This window comes from Periplaneta americana, chromosome 10 (assembly GCF_040183065.1).
Source record: "Periplaneta americana isolate PAMFEO1 chromosome 10, P.americana_PAMFEO1_priV1, whole genome shotgun sequence".
Taxonomy (NCBI): Eukaryota; Metazoa; Arthropoda; class Insecta; order Blattodea; family Blattidae; genus Periplaneta; species Periplaneta americana.
Genome location: NC_091126.1, coordinates 153,315,165 through 153,338,919, shown reverse-complemented (window position 1 = coordinate 153,338,919; position 23,755 = coordinate 153,315,165). Strand labels below are relative to the sequence as shown.

The window sequence follows — 23,755 nt, the reverse complement described above, 5'->3', positions numbered from 1 at the left end:
ATTCCATATCGAGGGTTAGCGCAATAGAACTCAATAGGTCGCAGTGCTGGGCTATCCGTGCCCCCTCAGTTAAATTGCAATTCCATTCCAACATGAATTTCTAGAGTAGCTTAGTTGCGAGGTTTAAAGGCAGATAAGAAAAACTGTGTATGTATTCCAAACAATTACGTGTAATAATACTGTACATTTCACAATGCACTTAACTCAACCGCAACTCCTTTAACATTTATCTTTTCTTAACCACAGTCACTAAATCATCGTCTTCGTGCAAGAGCACTCTTCGAGCAGTATGCGAGCGCAGATCGTCTTATTGCTTACCATGCCAACATTGCTCTTTTTTGCTCGTGAGAGTACGTGAATGCACACAGTGCATCGTAAGAGCACCTGACTTTGTCATCACTGATGTAGATCATATGGGTCCTAACTATTTTTTCTCTATGCTAATAATATCATTCGATGTAGTCTCTCACGATATATTATCAGTTAAATTGCAAGCTTTGGGGGTTGATTTCAGGATAATGTAGTGAATGAAGACTAAAGCCTTGGTTTTTCTGTAGCGACGCATGCGACGTGCGAGATACGAGGCCCGCGTCGCACAAATCCGGACTACACGAGAGATAGTGAGTGGTTTCTATAGCTGCGAGGTGCACAGACCTCGAATCTCGCAGTTATAGAAACCACTCACTATCTCTCGTGTAGTCCGGATTTGTGCGAGGCGGGCCTCGCACCTCGCACGACGCATGCGTCGGTTCAGAAAAACCAAGGCCATACCTAACTTGTCGCACTCAGAGTAGGAGGGGAGCAGGAATTTTCAAGCCCAAAGATCCCCCAAGGTAGTGTCTAGGAACCACTTCCATTTCTGGCTTTTGTAAATAATCTGCCGAATAACGATATAGAGCTTTCGCTTATTCGCGGACATTTGTATAATGTACAACTGTATAGAGGAATAAAAGTCATGGGGATAATGTTCTTCAGAATAATTCAATACGGTAAACGATTGGACAATATATAACAGAATGAAAATGAACTCTCTAAAGAGCAAGGCCATCAGTTTTACGAGGAAAAGAAACAAAATGATCGCATCATATACGTTAGGAAGTGAACTATTCCGGAAGAAAAAATGCACATTTCAGTGACTTTCAGCAGCGGGCTGGTTTGTGGAACACGCCACTGATACCGCGGTAAGAACATGAAGAGCGCTAGACCTTGTGATGAGGAAACTAAGAATAGGCTCTGATAAATCCAAAGAGATTGGATATTATGTCACTAGTTCCTCGAGTAATGGCATTCGGTGTCACATATTCAAAAGCAGACTCTTAAAATTGTCATAATAATTCAACATTAAAATGGGGCATACTTATGTACAGAAGAGCACGAGTTCGATTATGCGCAACGTTAGAGGTGAGCCTGCCTGGAGAGAAATGAAAAATGGATTGCAGTCGTCTAATTACTCTTCAAGGAACGACCATTCACATAAATCGAGGGAAGGAAAACAGAGGCGGACAATGGAAAAATTTATTTTTTTTTCAACCGCACTCTCAGGAAATGGAATCCTCCACATGCAGACTTACCGAAGGTTTTATTCCAATCCAATACTGTATAAGAAAATTTGTTAAGAACTATTTCGTATTGCTTAAGATTTGACAAAATTTTAAAACACGTGTTTCAATTTCATTGCAATCTATGTAGACATACCTACCAAATATTACAATATAAATATGTAAATGCAGAGTGATTTATATGGAACTGACACATTTCTTTCTTTAATTATTCCGTTGGAAATTCATTCAATGACCCAATTTATACACCAAATTAAGCAGAATGTTCTGGAGTTTCGATTCCTTGTCACTAGATGCGCAGATGTTTATGTTTTATTCCTATTGTTGGCAGCTGTTTTCGACATTTTGTGTCAACGTGAAAATGCAGTACACATTAAATCAACGACTCTTCCTTGTGAAGCAATACTGGATTACGAATTCAATTACAGCTACTCAAAGGACATACCAGAGAGAATTTGGTGTTCGCAATCCTCCCAAAAGAAACACAATACTGGGACTGGTAAACAAATTGGAAACAACTGGATCTCTGGTGAGCGAAAAGGGCAAGCATCGTTCATCTAGGCTTCCCACGGTTGTTGTTGACGTAAGAGCACGACTGGAGCAGTCACCCAAAAAATCATTAAGACGTTTGTAGCAGGAGACAGGGTACACCTACTCAATGTGTCAGAGAGCCTAAAGCCATATAGGGTTACGGTTGTTCATCAGCTACAGGAACCAGATAAGGATAAAAGTTGAATTATTGTCGTTTGTTTCAGACGTTCATTGTGCAAAATCCTGCCATATTGTCCATCACATGGTTCACAGATGAAGCATGGTTCCATTTATCCGGTTATGTGACGACCGAATAATTTCCAGGAACCTGTGGCCACCGAGATCTCCGGATTTCACAACGCCGGACTTCTTTCTATGGGGTTACTTAAAAGACAGGGTTTACGCCACACGTCCCCAGACATTGGACGATCTGAAGCACAAAATCACACAGGAGATTCAAGTTAACAACAGAGTCCTCCAACGAGTGGCCAGTAACATGGAACGACGTGTTGAGTTGTGCCTTATGCAGGATGGAGGACATTTTCAACATTTCCTATAGAGGTAAATAATCTCCCAAAATTCCTCTACATTTTAGGTATAATAAGTTGTCGTTAGCACAATTCGTTTTGAAACAATTAATGAAAGAAATGTGTCAGTTCTATATAAATCACTCTGTACTATTGAGAATAACTAGGTCATACAGAACAATATCTGTGTTACTTAATTGTACGGTATACGGTAATCTAAAACAAAGAATATTACGACTGCATCTTGTTTTTAAAACAAAATATTTACGATTAATTTTCACCTACATTATACGTTAGAATCTTCTCCATTCAAAAAATACATATATTGGTACATATTCGCGGCATCTGTTTTGTAATTTCGTCATACTCATTATTGTTCTACATTTTGTTATGATATTTCAAGGAACTCACGACCTACAGGCATAGGTTTAATCCATATAATTGAATAAACTCGGAAACAACTTTTCTCGACTAAAACGCCAAGTTTTCTTGTCTCTATGACTTCAGTAGTTAGGTTTTTGATGTAAACAATAGCGAAGAATAAAATTATCGTTAATGAAAGCTAAGTGTTTTTCAATATTGGATTCAATTTATAGTTCCATTGAAATTTTGTATGAAAAATAACTTACGCAACAGGATCGGCCTTTCCAAAAACCAATTCCAACCTCCAATAAGTACTCTATCGTAATATCTGTAAATCTGTTAAGCTCCTTTTTATTGAAGTTGCATAATATATTTTATATTCTGAATTGAGTAGACTTAATTCTGTGGCCGGAAGAAAAAGGTCTTAAGTCAATTTTCTGTGAAAATGGGATTTTTATATATTCTGAGAGCGGAAACATTTCTCTACAATCTGGTAAAACGGCTAAATATATATTATTTTAATGTACCGAAGTACATATGATATTTCCATGCAGATATTCTGCGTCATCATACGATGTAAGACATCTATGACGTAGTGCAGAGGGCGGCCACTAGAGGGAACCCAAGAGTTGGAGCTTAATCTGAGACGATTCTGTCCGACGCCGGGGTGGTATCCGGTGTGGCTTAGTGGATAAAGCATCAGCACATAGAGCTGAAAACCCGGGTTCAAATCCCGGCGCCGGAGAGAATTTTTCTCCGTTCCATTACTCTTACATCGTAAAAAGGCTGAAGTCAAATAAGACTCCTGACTGGATTTGTAGAGCGTTACCAAATGTCCTACGTATTTTTTGAATCGAGCACTCACAGAATAAAGGACTTAAGAATATTTAATACATTATTCCTTACAAACATCACATGTTTACTTTCCATGCTTCCCTATTAAAAAGGTCTAACTTGTAGTTTAGCTATTTGATCACATACTGATTCCCTTTCCTTTTAAAACTTTAAGCACCAGGTAAACAGTCCTATATTATTTAAGACCTATTTTGCATTCCTAATTATTTACATTTCCCATTTATTTTGAAATGAAAAATGTCTTATGTTTACATAATCCCTTCTATTCAGTTTGGGTTCTAGTCTTAAAAGGACTTAAGTGCGGCTCTTTTTGGAAATAATCAAGAAAATTGTTAAATGAGCAACATTACCTATTTTAGAAGAAATAGAAACACATAATATCCAGGAAAAACCTCTTAATTAAAAGAACTCTATAATTGACACCAATTTCAATCTTTCTGCTGCTCTCCTGAAAAGTATAACATTTTTACTTAAGACCTTCTTCCTCCCGGCCACAGAATTATCAACAGTAATCTCACTAGAGGTTTTGATTTATTTAGAGAAAATCAAAACTCGAGTGGGATTTAATTGACTATTACACGATTAGAAGAAAGTATATAAAGATTAGAAGTACTCTAATACAATAAAATATTAACTAACTTACTGATCTTCTATTTCACCAAAGTTAGCTTCACTAATACGTTTGAACGGAGCCGCCATTTTCAGTTGACTGTCTATGCTGTAAACAAATGACGATCGCAACGCATTTTTATAGTACCTTAAAGAATTTGCAATTCAAAATGTTGGCAAACAAAGAAACAAATTATAGGAAGGTGATAAAAAGAGAAGAAAGTATATAAAGATTGGAAGAAATAAAGTACACTGATACAATAAAATAGATATTAATTGACTTATTGAAATTCTATTTCACTAATGTTAGCTTCACCAAAACGTTTGAACGGAGCCGCCATTTTCAGTCGACTAACTATGCGGGAAACAAATGACGATCGCAAAGCATGTTTCATAGTACCGTAAAGAATTTGGAGTTTGAAATGTTGGCAAAGAAAGAAACAAATGCTAGGGTACTGATAAAAGCAAACACATGCTAAGGAAGTGATAAAAATAAACAAATGCTAGGGAAGTGATAAAATTGTGCTATAAGCAGCCATGATTGGTTGAATGACGTCCTTTCATACAGTTTTATTTGTCAAAATTAATATGACGTAGTAAAAGTGTAATAGTCACTGAAATATCAGAATGCTTTTCAAATTTCTTCTGCTGTATCGAAATGAATGTTATAATCTCTGCTAGCATTGTGGTGTGGGTTTTCCTTACCAAATACAGTTAAAAATAATACTTGCATGTAAACTCAGTACCTATCTGCGTACTTAAAGGGGAATGGCATTGAATTTTGGGTGAAAATGTTGCCTTACTTTATATTTATTTATTATTTCGTGTTTCATTCTTTAAAACGGTATAATATCACATATGGCTATAATAATTACTAATTTGTATCAATTTATTTTCTTCATTTTTTTAGAAGATACATGAATGCTTTATTTCCAAAGTCTCTTCCGCTTAAAAATCGATTTTGATCTAATAATACAAACATATTTTTTACATTCTCAATCCAATGCTAAATGTTATTTTTTTGCCAATTTCTGCTATACATCACTGAAAATGACATTTAAAAGTATCATTTCTTTCCCAAAACCAGTTTTTATTTGTTTCTCACGCCAAACCTATTATGTTATATTTTAATTTTGAAATTGTTGGTAAACTATGAAGTACGCTAATACATTTACCGTCCTACTAATAAACCGTGTATAGTTTTAATACGAGACTTATGCAGAGTTGACACAGAAAACGTTACATACGTTGCATAAGCGATGGATGTATAAGTCTGTAACTATACAATGGGAATTGCTTTGGAGTAGTTTAAGCGTTGTATATAGAGAAAAAATGGCCGCCCCTCTAACAGCTGTTCGTATCGACTGTCATTTTATGATGATGGTTACCTTGTGACCACAGAAGAACAAACCAAAGAGCATAGAATAATTAGAATAATATTGCTGTAGCTTGTACTCTTTGACCAAAATATAGTGTGGTAATCGATTAAAGCCAGTTGTACTGTCGATACTTAACACGGCACACTAGAGCGCTCTACCGGATGCAATAGAGAACCTCAGATATTTTGTTATCTTTCGTAATGAAGTAATGACGAAACTATGACGTAGCTGTGTAACAGTTATACGTTACACACGACGTATGTAGTGATTATTAGTAAGGAATTTACACACGACTTATAAACGAGCTACTCATTGTATAAGTATAAGACAGTTAAACATCTGTATATAGAGCTTTTATTAGTAAGACCGTGTTTTCCCAATATTGGATTTAGTTTATAGTTTTATTGAGGTTTTGTATGAAAAATAACTTACGCAACAGGATCGGCCTTTCCGAAAACCAAGTAAGTATTTTATCGTAGTATCTGAAAAGTTTATTTTTATTGAAGTAGCACAATATATTTTATATTCTGAATTGAGTAGACTTAATTATTAACAGTAATCTCACTAGAGGTATTGATTTATCTAAGGAAAATCAAAACTCGAGTGGGATTTAATTGACTATTACACTATCAGAAGAAAGTATATAAAGATTAGAAGTACCCTAATAAAATAAAATATTGACTGACTTACTGAAATTCTATTTCACTAATTTTAGCTTCATTAATTCAGATTGGATTGTACAAAAATTAGTCCGAATGACGTCCTGCTGTACTTCGCATCAAACTAGATCCAGTATTACGGGCTCGAGGTTTAGGTACCGTACGTAGGAGGTTGGTTCCCTGCATCACGGAACGAGGTTTGCATTGCTCTAGATCAGCATTTCTCAAACTATGGTCTGCGGACCACCTGTGGTCCTCGAGTTCTGCCCTTGTGGTCCTTCAAAAAAGATAGAAGAAAAAATAAAATTCAAACGAATTGCGTATCACACTATAGCTGAAAATCTCAGAGTTTGGAAATGACACATGGCAATCGCCTTTCACTTTTTCTCCCAGTACTAATATTTTATGAAATTTCTTACCCTACCCGTCTACCCACTTACCAATCTACTCTCAGCAACAAAAGAGGGATTTAAAGTACTGTGAACGAGGCGTTTCTCGCCATCTTTTCCCTGCATATCTGGCGCCGAGCCTGTAACCCAGACAGGAACCACCCGAATTCATAACAGAGGACCGAAATACCTAACTTTTTCATGTATTGATGACTTTCTTAATAGTTTCTCCAACACCCAGTCTGCACATTGAAATGAGCACGTAGTGTACGTCGTAGATCAATAATAGAATGTGCCAAATTGCATCTTTACTTGTTGAAAATCGGGCATGTTTCTGCATTAATTTTTTTATTTGTTTTTTTTTTTTTCAGATGACGATAGAGGAAATTTTAAAATCCGACAGGTTTACTTTTTAGACTTGCGTGTTTCGTCTCTAAGTGCCGTTTCAATTTCGCGGGTTTCATACATTCGTTTAAAAGCACTTCGTAACACACAACGCACCGAGGTTTTGGTTCACTTTCATTGCCACACCAAGCAAATCCAAGTTCCAAATAACTCTTGTCATATTTACGAAAGTATTTTTTTCTTTGAATAGCTACCACCAGGACTACATATTTCTTTATGCTCGACCATGCCGAAATGTACTAATTATACATCTGGTAGCAGTCCTTTAATGCATGTCATTAAAGTACACCTACTCATTAAAGTACAGGTCTTCAGCCAATGATAACTCAGCTTACATGTGTTCAGCCAATGACAAGTCAGCTTTGTACCGTTATAAAACCGCAAGTATCGATTATTCTCGGATATGCAATCGAAAGAGAATTAGCGAAAAGTCACGGAGGCTGCAAATCCAATACTGTCGCAGAAGGTTATATTGTTACTATAATAATTAGCGTTAATTACAAATAATATTCAAATAAATTCAATTTGTCATCTCGTTTTTCAATGTCGAATTCAATAATCAAGGTTATAATATTATAATATTATCAAGTTTAACGGGACTACGTCAAGGTCAATGACATTATTGTTCCTCGGAAAAAATCAATACTTTCGCGTCTGCGCACATCTCACAATTCACGACCTAGAAGAAGGTCACTTCCGATCTTGTCAGTTACAAATAAGATGTATACATCTGAATACCGGTAATTTCAAGTTAGAAATATGGTCGAGCATAAAAAGTCGTATGAAACTCGCCTATAATGGTAATTAAGAAGCTCATATGAAAATTATGAAACTCGCTTGCGCTCGTTTCATAAATATCCATACTATATTCTTAATTAGTATCATTATAGGCTCGTTGCATAATGTACTATTAATGCACTATAATTAATAGTCCACATCTGTGGAGTAACGATCAGCGCGTCTGGCCGCGAAACCAGGTGGCCCGGGTTCGAATCCCAGTCTGGACAAGTTACCTGGTTGAGGTTTTTTTCCGGGGTTTTCCCTCAACCCAATACGAGCAAATGCTGGGTAACTTTCGGTGATGGACCCCGGACTCATTTCACCGGCATTATCACCTTCATTTCATTCAGACGCTAAATAACCTAGATGTTGACAAAGCGTCGTAAAATAACCCAATAAAAATTAAAAAAACTATAATATATTTCTTCACACACAGCTTCTGAACTATTAGCACCGCCTAAATAAAGCGTGTCACCATGTTCCTTTCTTTTCAAAGATCCGGATCGAAGCCAGTTTTCCATTATTTATAATGGGCACTATTAACATAGACATGGACAACTACTAGTGTGTACCACATAAGAAGGATTTCAAACAACTAACTGCTAACAGGCAAGCTATGAATCAACACTACACAGAATTTGTTATAAGTTACTTGTGATTGGCTACAAAAAATATAATTAGAAAAGTATTATGATCAATTAATTCTATTTCAAAATAGAAGTATACTGGTATTAAAATATGCTACAAAAATGATAATTTTGCTTTCGAAGGGAACAAGAGTAAACTGGTTCGCGTAACTGTTCTGACTTAAAAATTGGTCCTCACTTCAAAAAGTTTGAGAAACGCTGCTCTAGAAGATATTGCCACAGTCTAATACATACAGTCACGAAACTTCAACACTTTTTCTGCCAACATTAGCGACACTAGCGCCCAAGCGGAGGCAAGGCACTGGTCATAGTCTCGTTCAGCCAGCACGTGCTTTAAAGGGATGAGAGATGTTATAATAACGTTTTAATCATGCGTCGGAATAAAGGCAATGTGTGCAATGACGAAAATCGCAGTAACAACAAGTTTAAATCTCCGAATTTGTCGTTCTTCAGATTCCCTAAAGACCAAGAGAAAATCATAATTCAGTCATAACCAATAATCCACGTTGTAGGTAGCCTACGTATTGTGTTCTATAAAATATTTATTAGTTATCAGTTACCTATTTGTATGTCAGGAAGGAGAGTTTAAATAAACATTTAAACCATAATATCAGCACTATTTGTCACTCAAAATAATAAAGGAAATACCGGTTCTTAAGAAATGAAAAATAATGAACTTCATAAATCAATGTCTGTCATATTAAGGTTTAAATCTTCCCCTTTTTTATTTTCAAGTTTACCTCAACGGCCGAGTTTACCCCAATTTGCGGTATGGAAAATAGTTAATTTCTCAGGAAATAGGGAGAGGAGTTCACCACGCAATCTACCCTACGAGATATGCCCTACAATTTTGAAGCTACTAATTTTTACTGTTCTCACAGGAAATAATAGAGTTCTAATGATTCATAAATATATTTAGGAATGAATTTAATTAACCATCCACGTACGAACAATTATATTATTTCAAACCATGATACGTGAACAGGGCCATGATTCAGTTGTACAGTAAGGAGCAGAAAGAATTAAGTTTATTACCAGCTTCTGAAACTTTTAGATTAACTGCGTGTGAAATTCTTCTAGGATTCCAAAGTAAAATTAATGAGAATCATATACACTTACTGTATAGCATAAAAATATAAAACAAAATACGCAAAACCCGTTTTCTGATGTGTTATCATATGTCGTGTGCACACTTTTAACTTGCCTGCCGCTAGAGGGCTACTGTCGCGCCAGCTGTCAAATGTTGGCATATTTTATACGTATGAGTTGCGTGACTAAGTATTAGACTGTGATATTACCTTCCGAATCTCGCAATGCCTTAATTCTTGGTTTTTCTGAACCGACCCATGCGAGTTGCGAGATACAAATCCGGACTATACGAGAGAAAGTGAGTGGTACCTCGCAGTTCTACAAACCACTCACTATCTCATTGCTCTCCTCGCACCTCGCACGTCGCATGCGTCGGTTCAGAAAAACCAAGGCTTTAGTGCGTGTAATCCCAACTTTGATTTGTTTGCACTGAACGGATCCAGGTAAACGCCGACCTTAAGATGCGTGAAAGACGTCTTCAATTTCCCAGACACTTTCTCCCATTTTCGTTCCCACAACCGCCCTCGGAATTTGGAAAGCGGCCACACAAAGCTGGCCCAGTGTTGTCCGGGCGATGTCCGATAAGAGTACAGGAGCCCCTCTGTTTCGGCCCGCTTCCGTTCAAAATAAAACAAGGACATTTCCTTACAGTCCTGTCATATGCACAATCATAACTATTTTTATGAAATGTCGTTATTGCGCTGTTTCTGAGTCATATTGATGTCTGGGCGTCAAGTAGGTCTTGTCTACTCGTAGAAAACAAGAGGTTATTTGTTCGAGAGACTGATGGAGTGAGAGATAGGCGGGGAGCGGAGAGCGGAGACTGGAAACAGAGCAGAGTTCGGGGCAAAAAAACAGGGCATCACACTTGAAGCTGCTCGAGAAACATATTAAAAGGGAAGGAGTGTGATACAACACAGAATTGAATTAAAGAAAAAACCTTCCACCCAAATGGTTTTGCCACCACCGCATCAGAACCCAGAGCGCGCTCCAACCCCCCCGACCCCTCTCCCGCTCTGCTTGATGCGTCCGCCGTGGCGTCTGTTAGGCACAGAACAGTCGCCAGCTCTGTTTAATAGCGATTGAAGCTTTTCGGGGAGTCCTCCAGGCCGGGAAGTTAAAGCTCGGCAAGGCTCTCAATCCAAAATAATAACTTTATTGGAAATGTTTGACTCTGCAGTGAAGAAGTAGGGTCCCCAACCAGTCATGAATTCACGGGGTGGTACGGTGGAGAATTCCCTCCCACCCACAAATTCCAGGTTGTCTCCCTCAGAGATTTCAGAATTTTTTCGCTGTTCATCAGTTGGTTCCCAAATGGAATATCAACAAAGTGAGTAGGTTCCACATGTTCAAATATCAACAACGCGAGTAGGTTCCAAGGCTGTAAGGGAAGGGAATGTTTATCGATGATGTAGCAGAGTAGTGAAAGGTGTTCAGATATCAACAATGGGGATGAGGTAGTTGTTATTGCCTATAACGCCACCTATAATCAATCATGACCCGTGGTTCCACCTACGTTAAAATATAAATACCGATCATAAGTTTCAGTGATTAGCAGAGTAGTGGCAGTGAAAGTACAAGACAACCGTATTGCACATAATGATGTATTTCACTGCTATGCTCAGTGAAAAGAGGAAGAAACTCTTAAGGTCAAAGATCACAAGGTCGGTTTTCAGAAAAAATCTAGTGGTGTGGAAATATATACTTGGGTTAAAAGAGGATGTAGGTATTTCGTGAAACTTTCTCATTCGGATATTATAATGGAATGCAACGTCGAACATAACCACGACACTTCTGATACTGCAACTTTAAAAATAAAATAATGAAGTTTTTCGACGCAGCATGTCCGCCAAGCGCAAAACATTTTAACTTACCTACTCCGTAGACAGTAGTTGACAGCTCTAAGTCTGTATAAAATGGGGAGGGAAATGTTTTCTGGCTTGGTGTAGTGCGGGAACCAATTGCAGTACACAGATAAAATCAACCTGGAACCAACTCGAGTATGGCTCTGCGACGAAATAGGAACCGATTCACAGATTTGGGAACCAATTCCAGTACACCCAATTTTTTAAACTAAAATTATTCATCCATTGTGTTCTGCCCAAGGACAGGTCTTTCACTGCAAAACCCAGTTTTCTCAGGTCTTTCCTATTTTCTGCCTTCCTCTTATTCTCCACATATGATCCAGATATAAGTAATTGATTAACTAGCAGACTTACTCGTGTTTTTAGTAGGTTATTTTACGACGCTTTATCAACATCTTAGGTTATTTAGCGTCTGAATGAGATGAAGGTGATAATGCCGGTGAAATGAGTCCGGGGTCCAGCACCGAAAGTTACCCAGCATTTGCTCATATTGGGTTGAGGAAAAACCCCGGAAAAAACCTCAACCAGGTAACTTGCACCGACCGGGAATCGAACCTGGGCCACCTGGTTTCGCGGCCAGACGCGCTGACCGTTACTCCAAAGGTGTGGACTACTCGTGTTAATTGTGTCTGTGCGGCTTACAGCTGTTTCGGTGCTTCATCACACCATCCTCAGAGCCTACTAGATCTCGGCGTCATCTCGAACTTCTCTGCCTGTTATATGGGTGCGTTTGATTGTTGAAAGGTGTTGAAAAGTGGAGTCAAATAGTGTGTGTGTGTGTGTACTGAAATTGATCTGTGTTGAGAATTTGATCGGGGTGGTTTTAGTGTGTTTGTATAATCCTTCTGTTTGGGTGTAGTATTTGTTGTTGTGTGTGAAATAGTTTTGCTTTGTTATGATGTCTGTGATTTGGATGATTTCTTCGATACATATATCTTAATGTCGTCTATTATTTGATATCTTCTTCTGCTCCGAACTCTTCTCCCGTTCACCATTCCTTTCAGTGCATCATGCAGTAGGCACCTTCTTCTCAGCCAGTGAGCCAGCCAATTCCTTTTTCCCTTCCTGATCAGTTTCAGCATTATTCTTTCTTCACACACTCTTTCCAACACAGTTTATTCTGTCTGTACTTTTTGCACGTTCCATTCTTTTCCATAGCTACATTTCAAGTGCTTCTAGTCGCGTCTTTCTCTTTGTCGTAAAAGTCGAAGTTCCTGCACCATACAATGCTACACTCCACACAAAGCGCTTCATTAGTCTCTTTTTTATTTATTTTAGTAGGTTATTTTACGACGCTTTATCAACAACTTAGGTTATTTAGCGTCTGAATGAGATGACGGTGATAATGCCGATGAAATGAGTCCGGGGTCCAGCACCGAAAGTTACCCAGCATTTGCTCATATTGGGTTGAGGGAAAAACCCGAAAAAACCTCAACCAGGTAACGCGTCCCGATCGGGAATCGAACCCGGGCCACCTGGTTTCGCGGCTAGACGCGCTAACCGTTACTCCACAGGTGTGGACTCCATATATCTTAATGTCGTCTATTGTTTGATATCTTCTTCTGCGCCGAACTCTTCTCTTGTTCACCATTCCTTTTAGTGCATCCTTCAGTAGGCAGTTTCTTCTCAGCCAGTTAGCCAGCCAATTCCTTTTTCTCTTCCTGCCCAGTTTCAGCATCATTCTTTCTTCACACACTCTTTCCAACACAGTTTATTCTGTCTGTACATTTTTCACGTTCCATTCTTTTCCATAGCCACATTTCAAGTGCTTCCAGTCGCTTCTCTTCCTCGTAATGTCCAAGTTCCTGCCCCATAGAATGCTACACTCCACACAAAGCGCTTCACTAGTCTCCTGCTTTAATATATACAATTCATACAATATATTTCAATTTTATATGACTTTTCAGGAACTAAAATAAATTATCTTAAGTAGATTTTCATCCACCGCTGTGGAGCAGAGGCGGCTCCTCAGGGCAGGCAGGGTAGGCTAAGCCTACCTCAACACATTTAGAAAAACCTAAAAGTGGATATTTATTAACTACCCCAACACATTTGGAAAACCTTATATAATTATATACTCTTGTCTAGGTGCTTAGAAATTCTTCAATTAACTATGAATGGGATTTTTTGAAGGTCAGTTGGACGTTGCTTACTACTGGCAGTTCGATTTATGCGACAAGAATACACTGGACGGATCACGATGCGTCAGAAGGTAGGCAGAAGCGAAGTTAGCCGACCTTCCACGTAACTTCAAAGCTGGCTCGGAGTAAGCATTAAAAGAGATCGCTATTCTAAATGCTTTCTTAGCGCATGCGTTCTATGCTTAAGCCAGCGCGCTAGAATTCTGCCGGACCTAACGAGAACCCACGAGCATTATCGAACAGCTACGATTTGCGAAATTTCTGTTTGAAAGTTTCACGAGTTGGAACGTAGATTGTTACGAGTAGTATAACAGTTTTTAAACAGTGTGTTTTAAAAGATGTTTTTTTTAACAGTGTATTTTAGAAAATGTGATTTTTGCAAGTACGTACTGTATATTAATGCTACGTATATTTGGTGATTTATAGTTAATGTAAGTGATAACAATAATATTATATTATGACTGATATAATAAGTAAACTGTTACGTTGTCCGTTTTCGCGTCGTAATGACATTGAAAAGAGAAGTATTTTGGACAATGGACGACCCACTCCTGCATTAAGCTCTATTGTTCATAAAGTCAATGCTAAAGGTGCAAGAAAATTTAATCCTTCATGGTATGAAACACTATGAAATGGAAATATAAAAATTGGAGATTTATCTTTCGAAAAGATGGAAAAATTCAAATATCTTCGAGCAACAGTAACAAATATAAAGGATACTCGGGAGGAAATTAAACACAGAATAAATATGGGAAATGCCTGTTATTATTCGATTGAGAAGCTTTTGTCATCCAGTTTGCTCTCAAAAAATCTGAAAGTTAGAATTTATAAAACAGATATATTACCGGTTGTTCTGTATGGTAGTGAAACTTGGACTCTCACTTTGAGAGAGGAACATAGGTTAAGGGTGTTTGAGAATAAGGTTCTTAGGAAAATATTTGGGGCTAAGAGGGATGAAGTTACAGGAGAATGGAGAAAGTTACATAACGCAGAACTGCACGCATTGTATTCTTCACCTGACATAATTAGGAACATTAAATCCAGACGTTTGAAATGGGCAGGGTATGTAGCACGCATGGGCGAATCCAGAAATGCATATAGTATGTTAGTTGGGAGGCCGGAGGAAAAAAGACATTTGGGGAGGTCGAGACGTAGATGGGAGGATAATATTAAAATGGATTTTAGGGAGGTGGGATATGATGATAGAGACTGGATTAATCTTGCACAGTGTAGGGACCGATGGCGGGCTTACGTGAGGGCGGCAATGAACCTGCGGATTCTTTAAAAGCCATTTGTAAGTAAGTAAGTAAGTATGGTATGAAACACATAAATGGCTAACAGGAAGTGAAGTTGAAGCTAAGCTGTAGGTGGTCACGTTTGTTATTGTAATCTAAAGAAGGTACTTGGAATCAGATCATATTTGTAACTCGGTAAGTCTAAAGAGACTTGAAAAGAATTTGAATCCAATTTCGGAAATGTTGTCTGAACAACAAGGGTTGCAAGACAACAGTATAACAATAAACTAGAAAAAACCGACAAATTATGAGACGGCTCATTGATGTAACAGTATTGTTATGTAAGCAAGAGTTAAGTTTTCGGGGGGCATGATGAAAGCGAGCTTTCATTGAATCGGGGGAATTACATAAAAATGTTCTGTAAATTTTGCCTACCCTGGACATTTGACTACGAGCCGCCACTGCTGTGGAGCAACGGTTAAACGACCGAGCCCGAGTTCAAACCCTGGTTGGGATAACTTACATGGTTGGATATTTTAAGTCAGAGATATAAATTGAGCTTGGTTTGTATATTCTTTGAAAATTGTTACATTATATTATTTTTAATACATTTATAAGGAGATATAAACTCATAATATGTAGTAAGCACTAAAAAATCTGTTAAAATGCTTGAGACCTTTGCTTTTCCGCTTATGTTGGCATGTGTGCTGTAGGAACCAGCAGAATTCACCCATCATGCTCGGACCGTATTGACCCTGGTATCTGGATTCCAACGTTTATATGTCCTGATGGAACCTCTCACCATGTTCGTCACTTACAGCGCCGGGATTTGATGGAAGAAAGTCATGGTGTGAATGAAGAAAGTGCATTTTTAAGACATGGGACAACCTAGTTTCTGAAATGCTTTAAGCATGTTATATACTAGGTCAGCATAAATCAGCTAGATAATTGCCTAAAAACCTAGTTGACACTAGTACAAATGTGTCGCAAGCTTCAAGTTCAAGAGCACTCAGTTTTGACCTCAACGTAGTGTTGCACATCATAATTAAAAATTAAAAATATTATTTTAAAATTGTAACGTGATAGAAAAAACGGACTTCAGATCTGTAATAAGTACACTCAAATTAGGGTTGGTACACTTGTTTTTGTTCAGTACGAAAATCACAATAAAATAAATAAAATTGATCTAAATGTATTAAAAATTTAAAAATTAAAAACGTTATTTTTAAATTGTGATGTGATGGAAAAAACTGACTTCAGACCTGTTATCACCACACTGAAATCAGGGTTGGTACATCTGTTTTTGTTCAGTACCAAAATAACTGTAGACCAATGTTATTTGTGCTATTCTTATTTCAGAATCTTAGTAGACATATTGTATAACGGACAAATACATGGAATTTAATGTAACATAAAGTACCTCGTTTTACCATGACAACGTTTTTTAGTTCGTTTTAGCATTCAGTTAATTGTATTGTTTCTTTTTGTTTTGTGAAGAATTTTAGACAAGGGCGCAAATTGCTATAGTAGCTGACGCGCCCTTTTTTAAACACCACTAACGTGTGTGTGTGTGTGTCTGTGTAGAAAAATAAAAATTATAGAGACTATTACACTTTTACTACGTCACACTACTTTTGACCAATAAAACGGTAAGAAAGGACATCTTTCAACCAATCATGGCTGCCTATCGCACAATTTTATCGCGTCTCTAGCATTTGTTTATTTTTATCACTACCCTAGCATTTGTTTATTTTTTATCACTACCCTAGCATTTGTTTCTTTGTTTGCCAACATTTCAAACTGCACTGGTCTGGACGTCAAAAACAGAAAATTACAAACCACTCCAGTCGATGCACAGCACTTTCAAATATGACTCGCATTGGCATTCAAGAACAAGAATTAATAAAGATCACTGGTCATATATGAAGAGCACCATTTGTAAATCCTGAATAAGTTGAGGGATACACCATGTACATCAACGATTTCACTTCTTTTACGCACACGTCCAATATAACACCAACTGAACCACCAACCACTAAAACATTCAAATTTGAAAATTGTACTTTCAATAATTGTTTCTTTCAAAATTATTCATGTTTATTTTTTTATTTCATCATCGTTAATTAAAACGTTTCTTGTTTATTTCATCATCCCTAATTAAAACTTTTCTAACACTTGTTTATATTATTTAGGTTATGTTTGTTATAGCTTCTGCTATATGATATTATGGATAGTCACGTGTCAGAGATTGTTTAATATTAAGATTTATTGAAAATCATCTGTCACGTGACGTTGAATACTGGGATCCGGATGACAAGTGGAATGCAACTGTTTTAATAAAAATGAAACTGAATCAACAAAGCCTTCTTGAGTAGTAACCGTCCACAGAGTTCAATGAAGATTCCATAGTTGGCACAACTGATAACAAGAAAACATAATCATAAAACACTACTACCATCTGGCGTAATGTTGAGATGGTACAATAATACATTTGAAGACAGTTGTATTTTCGTAAGCCAATTAATATTTTATTGTATTTGAGTACTTTGTTACTTCTAATCTTTATATACTTTCTTCTAATCGTGTAATAGTCAATTAAATCCCACTCGAGTTTTGATTTTCTCTAGATAAATCTCCTCGTGTTCCACTCGCAGATTTATCGATAAAATCAAAACCTCTAGTGAGATTACTGTTGATAAATCATCAGTGAGGTGTTATGGGACTATCCCACTAATCCTTAAGTAATAAAATAGGAATTTGCATCAGTCATAGGCCTACTACTGATCAAAGAGGCCTATCATTCCAGCTACGAATATAGGCCTACATACTTAGGCCTAACTATAACCACAGTCTAGTATATACAGTCACGAAGCTTGAGTTGTGAGGGTGCTAGGAACAATAGACTGTGCCGGTATTATTTCGCATAGCCTGTAATGAGGCGATAATAGCTATCCTAGTGGTTAGCAACTATCTATGGATGCAGATTTACTACGTATTGAGCTTCGTGACTGTATATACTAGACTCTGCTATAACCTTTATACGCCGAAACGCAGATAAAAATATAAATGACCACTAAATCTACTGAGACAGTTGGTCATACTGCTAAACTAATATTAACTGTAAGTAAATAATCCATTAAAATGATTAAGCTAGAATAAATTCAGTTAATGAATCTGTTTATACCAACGATTGATGTCATCCGCCGTAGCTTACATACACTTAAGACCTCAGATGTTGCAATGACTCAACAAGGACGCTGCTTTCATTGTCAATGCGGCCTGAATGATATTTCATGTTCGTCCTTCCTGCATAACTTTAACTCGCGGTAATAAATATCAAGAAAATTGCATTAGCTTGGAGAAAAACCAATAAAGACGACAAAATTTTCAATCACAATCTTGCAACTAATCTGCTGAATTTCAATACTTCATTTGTACAGTAGTGGCAAAAAAACCGGACCAAAAGTCCTCGAAATGAGCCACTGCGCATGCCACGCCGGTATTCACAAGATAGCGAGTAATCTATTGAAATTGTTGTAGTTTCGACTGCTGACGTAGCCCATTTCGAAAGGCATTAGAAAATAACCTGGTAAAATTCATGTTCTATTGTATTGTATTTATTAACATTCCATAGTATTCATACATGTTTACAGCTAGAATATGGAACATGTCAAAATAGTAATATGCGTTACAAGAGCGGTATGTTGACGTTTTCATGTTCGAGGAAAAGATTGAAAAAGCGAAACGTAGTTGAGCTTTTTTAATTTCCGAGAACATGAAAACAAACATACCGCTCGTGTATCGTACATTATTTTGTGCGAAGTTCGTTTATTACATACCTGAAAGACGAATTTCTAATTTGTTGCAATGAAATCTCCATGTTGGTTTCTGTTTAATGACGCCAACTTCGGAACACCAAAATATCTTTCTTCAACATTGTTGCTGTAAAATGTTTTCTGTGTTTACTATACTCCAGCAGGCCGTGATATACGTCTGTCTTTTTTTTTCCCCCAGTCTATAAATGCGAACTTAAAACAAACGGTAAGGTTATGTAATGATTTATTTGCCATTTTAATATTTTAACAATATTATTTATATAACATATTGCAGTAATAACATCGACATCTGGAATCTCGTTGATTTTTTCACGGCTTCCTTAATGTTACTTGTATCAGGAATGCAATAAGTTTCGTTGAGTAGTACACTTTACTTAATTTTTGCAAATATTTACAAACAATAATTAACATTGCAATTTAGGTGAAATTGCAGTGGTAAGTTTCCAATTTATAATTATTACTATGTTAAACGTCTCTAAAAATAATATTTTAAAAGCCTAAAGCAGTAAAATGAATGTCGCGCTTAAGCGGTAAGAAGAGGGAAATTGTTATGTGTGTTACTTTGGGAATACTGAATTTGGTATTTCACACTTACCGCGTATTGGTTCTGTGCGGAAAACAAGCAAATACGCACGATCTCGCACAAAATAATATGTTAAAAGCCTAAAGCAGTAAAATGAATGTCGCGCTTAAGCGGTAAGAAGAGGGAAATTCTTATGTGTGTTACGTTGGGAATACTGAATGTGGTATTTCACACTTACCGCGTATTGGTTCTGTGCGGAAAACAAGCAAATACGCACGATCTCGCACAAAACTCAATACTATTATAAAGTCTTAATTTATAGTCACAGTCTAGATGAAATATATACAGACGAGATTTACAATATAGTCTACTAGTACAACACAAAGTTTTAGTATCAATTTCATGAAGTGCTATTGAATGTCATGAATTCACCTACAGAATAGAAGGCGTGAGAAATTAGGTACTTCTTTAATTTGGCCCTAAATAATTTTATTGTTAGAGTCTCATTTTTTATATCCATAGGGAGGAATTAAAAATTTGTACTGCCATATAACGCACTCCTTTTTGATAGCACGATAGACTTGCCGATGGAGTATGAAAGTCATTTTTGACGTGTATTTATGCTATGAACTGTTGAATTAGTTACAAATTTTTCACGATTACATACGAGGAAGATTATTAATGAAAAGATATACTGACAAGCCATGGGCATTATTTATAGTTTTTTTAAATAGTCCTACACGATTCCCTAGTTTGGCACCTACTATTATTCTAATTACTCTTTTTTGTAATATAAATATATTGTTACTATCTGTGGAATTTCCCCAGAATATTATTCCAAAACTCATTACCTAGTGGAAGTATGCAAAATTTATTGTTTTTATGTTATTGATATTTACTATCTTTTGCATAGAACTAATAGCAAAACAAGCTGAATTTAGTTTGGGGGTAATTTCTTTAATATGATTTTTCCAATGTAACACATTATCGATTTTTAAGCCAAGAAATTTGGTTAAGGAATAATAAGTTAATTAATTAGTAAAATATCGCTGCAATCGAAAAGTATTGGGAATAAATTTGAATAAGGAACAAAAAATAGTTTCCTTCCCAGGCAGGATTCGAACCACGAAAGTCTTAGTTACCAGTCTATCGTGCTCTGGAGTGAACAAGGCTCTGAAATCAGCTACAAGGGTCGGTCCGTTTTTTTTTTGCCACTACTGTACATTGTACAAGAAAAATTAATAGCAAATATAGCCACAGGTACAGTTCCAAACTTCATTTCAATTTCATACTTATTTTTAACATAACGAATTCAGTCTTCTCTTGAAAGTTTCCGGTCTGACTCAATGGAGTGAATTAATGAGGACTGAAAGAGTCACGGTATGACACACGATATACCAAGTAAATGACACTCATCTAGCTTTATATATCATTCCCAGCAAAACCTGCTTATGATTAAAGTCAAATTACTAATTAAAACCTCCTCCGCTCATCGTTGGACACTTCTGCTTCAATAGAGCCTTAAATTCCGCTGACGTGAACATGTTTAACAATCTACGCAAAGATTAATTTTTGGTCCTTCAGAATTATCTGTTATGCTTAGGCTACCATTGGTTATTAATGGAGAAAAATTCGCTCCGGCGCTATAGATTAAGCCTCGGCGTAACTCTGTGGTTAGAGCACCCAGTGCGTAGAACAGGGGGTTCCTGGTTCGATCCTCGGCGCAGCAAAGTGTGCAAAAACGCAAATCTAGCTGGACAAAATTAATAACTTCTCTGCATTTTAACGTATTGTAATGAAACTTTGTACAGATCTTACAGGTAGCACATATTTTTTGTGTACAAACTCTGATCATTCATTCATTCATTCATTCACTTATTTACTTACTTATTTACTTAGTTACTTATTTACTTAGTTACTTACTTACTTAGTTACTTACTTAGTTACTTACTTACTTAGTTACTTACTTACTTAGTTACTTAGTTAGTTACTTAGTTACTTACTTAGTTACTTAGTTTCTTACTTAGTTACTTAGTTAGTTTCTTAGTTACTTACTTAGTTACTTAGTTACTTACTTACCTACTTAGTTACCTATTTACTTAGTTACTTACCTACTTAGTTACCTACTTACTTAGTTACTTACTTAGTTACTTATTTATTTATTTATTTATTCTGGTGTAGTTAAGGCCATCAGGCCTTCTCTTCCACAGCACGAGGAATACAAATACAATAATAGAAATAAACAGAAAAAAATACTCTATATACAAAATAAAGCTACACAAGAAATAAAGAGAGAGAGAAAAAAACACTATAAACAAAGTAAAGCCACACAAAAATATGCACAGGTTGCAGTCACACAAACTTTAAATGAGTGATTAAGTATCATAATTAATTGTAACCTAACTAATTAACATAAACAAGAAACTTGCAATTTTAATCTAGATTAAAAAAGAAAAGAAAAAAACACAAATCAATACTTCTAGCAATACCTAAAAACATTAACTATGACAAAATTTTCCAATTTAATTTTGAATTGTGATAAAGTCCGGCAGTCCCTGACGTCATTAGGTAACGAATTCCGGAGGCGAGGTATTTCTATAGTATAGGAAGATGAGTATAAAGACGTTCTATGATGAGGGATAGAAAGAAGTGCTTGATGTCGGTTTCGAAGAGTTGTAAGAAATTGAAAGCGCGATAACATATAATTCGTTTGTGTTCGTGTAAGAGGAACTACCCCTTTATGAGGTGTAATTTTAGACAAAATAGCTTCTCTCCTATCTAACAGATTTGTATTAAACATTGTACGAAAGTTACAGGTAGCATTTTTTTTTTGGGTACAAACTATATTTACGGTTCCATAAGAGGAACCACTCATTTACAGGGGGGTACATTTGCACAAAATTAACTTCTCTCCTACATAACAGATTTTTATAAGATTTTGTACAGGAATTACAGATAGCATGTATGTTTTGTGTACAAACTCTGATTACATCTGTATGCTAAATGTAGGGTAAATGTTATATGTACAAAGTTTCATAAAACATGTTATATAGGAGAGGAGTTATTAATTTTGTCTAAATGCACCACTCCTAAATGGCCAATTTCTCCCATAGAAACATAATCAGACTTTGTAGACAAAAATATATTCTACCTCTAACTTCTGTACAATGTTTAAAAAAAATTGTTAGATAGGAGAGAAATTATTTTTTTCTAAATGCACCCGCTATAAAGAGAGTCGATTTTCTTGTGCAAACGTAATCAGAGTTTGTACATAAATAATATGTGTCACCTGTAACGCCTATACAAAGTTTCATAACAATCCGTTAGAATCCAGACAAGTTATTAATTTTGTCCTCCTACTAGATTTGCGTTCTGATCAACGGTATGTTTGTTAAGATTAGATAAAAATATGTGTCGATGTCATGGAAATAATTTTGCAGGCCTAAAACATTTACACAGTGATCAGAAACTGCAGATATATTTCTTACACTCTGTATACATGAAGCACATTATTTACTCATCATTTTGAATACAATTTTGTGTTGTCTATCATTCACAGTAATGAGTTATTGTCATTTAACAAGCGAGTTAACCAGCGAATAAGGATTATAAAGAATGGACACTGAGCGAATTTTCCTGTGTTTTGTTTCTCTGTGCGCCGGCGTTTAGTTCCATTTTCAAGCGCTAGAGGTTAGTGTAATCGAGCATACGCTAAGATAATAATTGAGTATAGAGTTGAGACACAGGATCCAAACATCGCCTACCTTATTGCATAATCCAGTAACGCTTTGCTTCCTTCAAATAAATTCAAGTTAACAGCTTTTCTTTATTTCTCAGTGACAAACTAGTAGTAATAATAATTTTTTGTATTTCAGATATAATAATAGTACATTATGCAACGAGCCTATAATGAAGGTAATTAAGAAGCGAGTATGGATATTTATGAAACGAGCGCAAGCGAGTTTCATAATTTTCATACGAGCTTCTTAATTACTATTATAGGCGAGTTTCATACGACTTTTTATGCTCGACCTTATTTCTAACTTGATATTAATTTTCTTTGTATCTGACCTTGGCCAATGTCCCGTATGTTGTGAGATGTGCGCAGGCGCGAAAGTATTGATTTTTTCCGAGGAACAGATGTTCACATTGACCTTGCTAGGCCATAAGAACCTACAGAGATAACATTAAAATTAAATTTGACATTGAAAAACGAGATGACAAATTGAATTTATTTGAATATTATTTACAATTAACGCTAATTATTATAGTAACAGAACATAACTTTCTGCGACAGTATTGAATTTCCAGCCTCCGTGACTTTTCGCTAATTCTCTTTCGATTGCACATCCGAGAATAATCG

The 23,755-nt window shown here is 36.4% G+C and overlaps 1 protein-coding gene and 1 non-coding gene across 11 annotated transcripts in view; one reads left to right on the top strand and one right to left on the bottom strand.

The window, feature by feature from the left end:
• Tre1 (Trapped in endoderm 1) overlaps positions 1–23,755 on the bottom strand; it is a 257,148-nt gene that overhangs the window by 132,202 nt on the left and 101,191 nt on the right. The gene's annotated exons all lie outside the window — the stretch shown is intronic.
• On the top strand, positions 3,654–3,725 carry TRNAY-AUA (transfer RNA tyrosine (anticodon AUA)). Its single transcript has one exon. It is a non-coding gene; the product is annotated as a tRNA-Tyr (tRNA).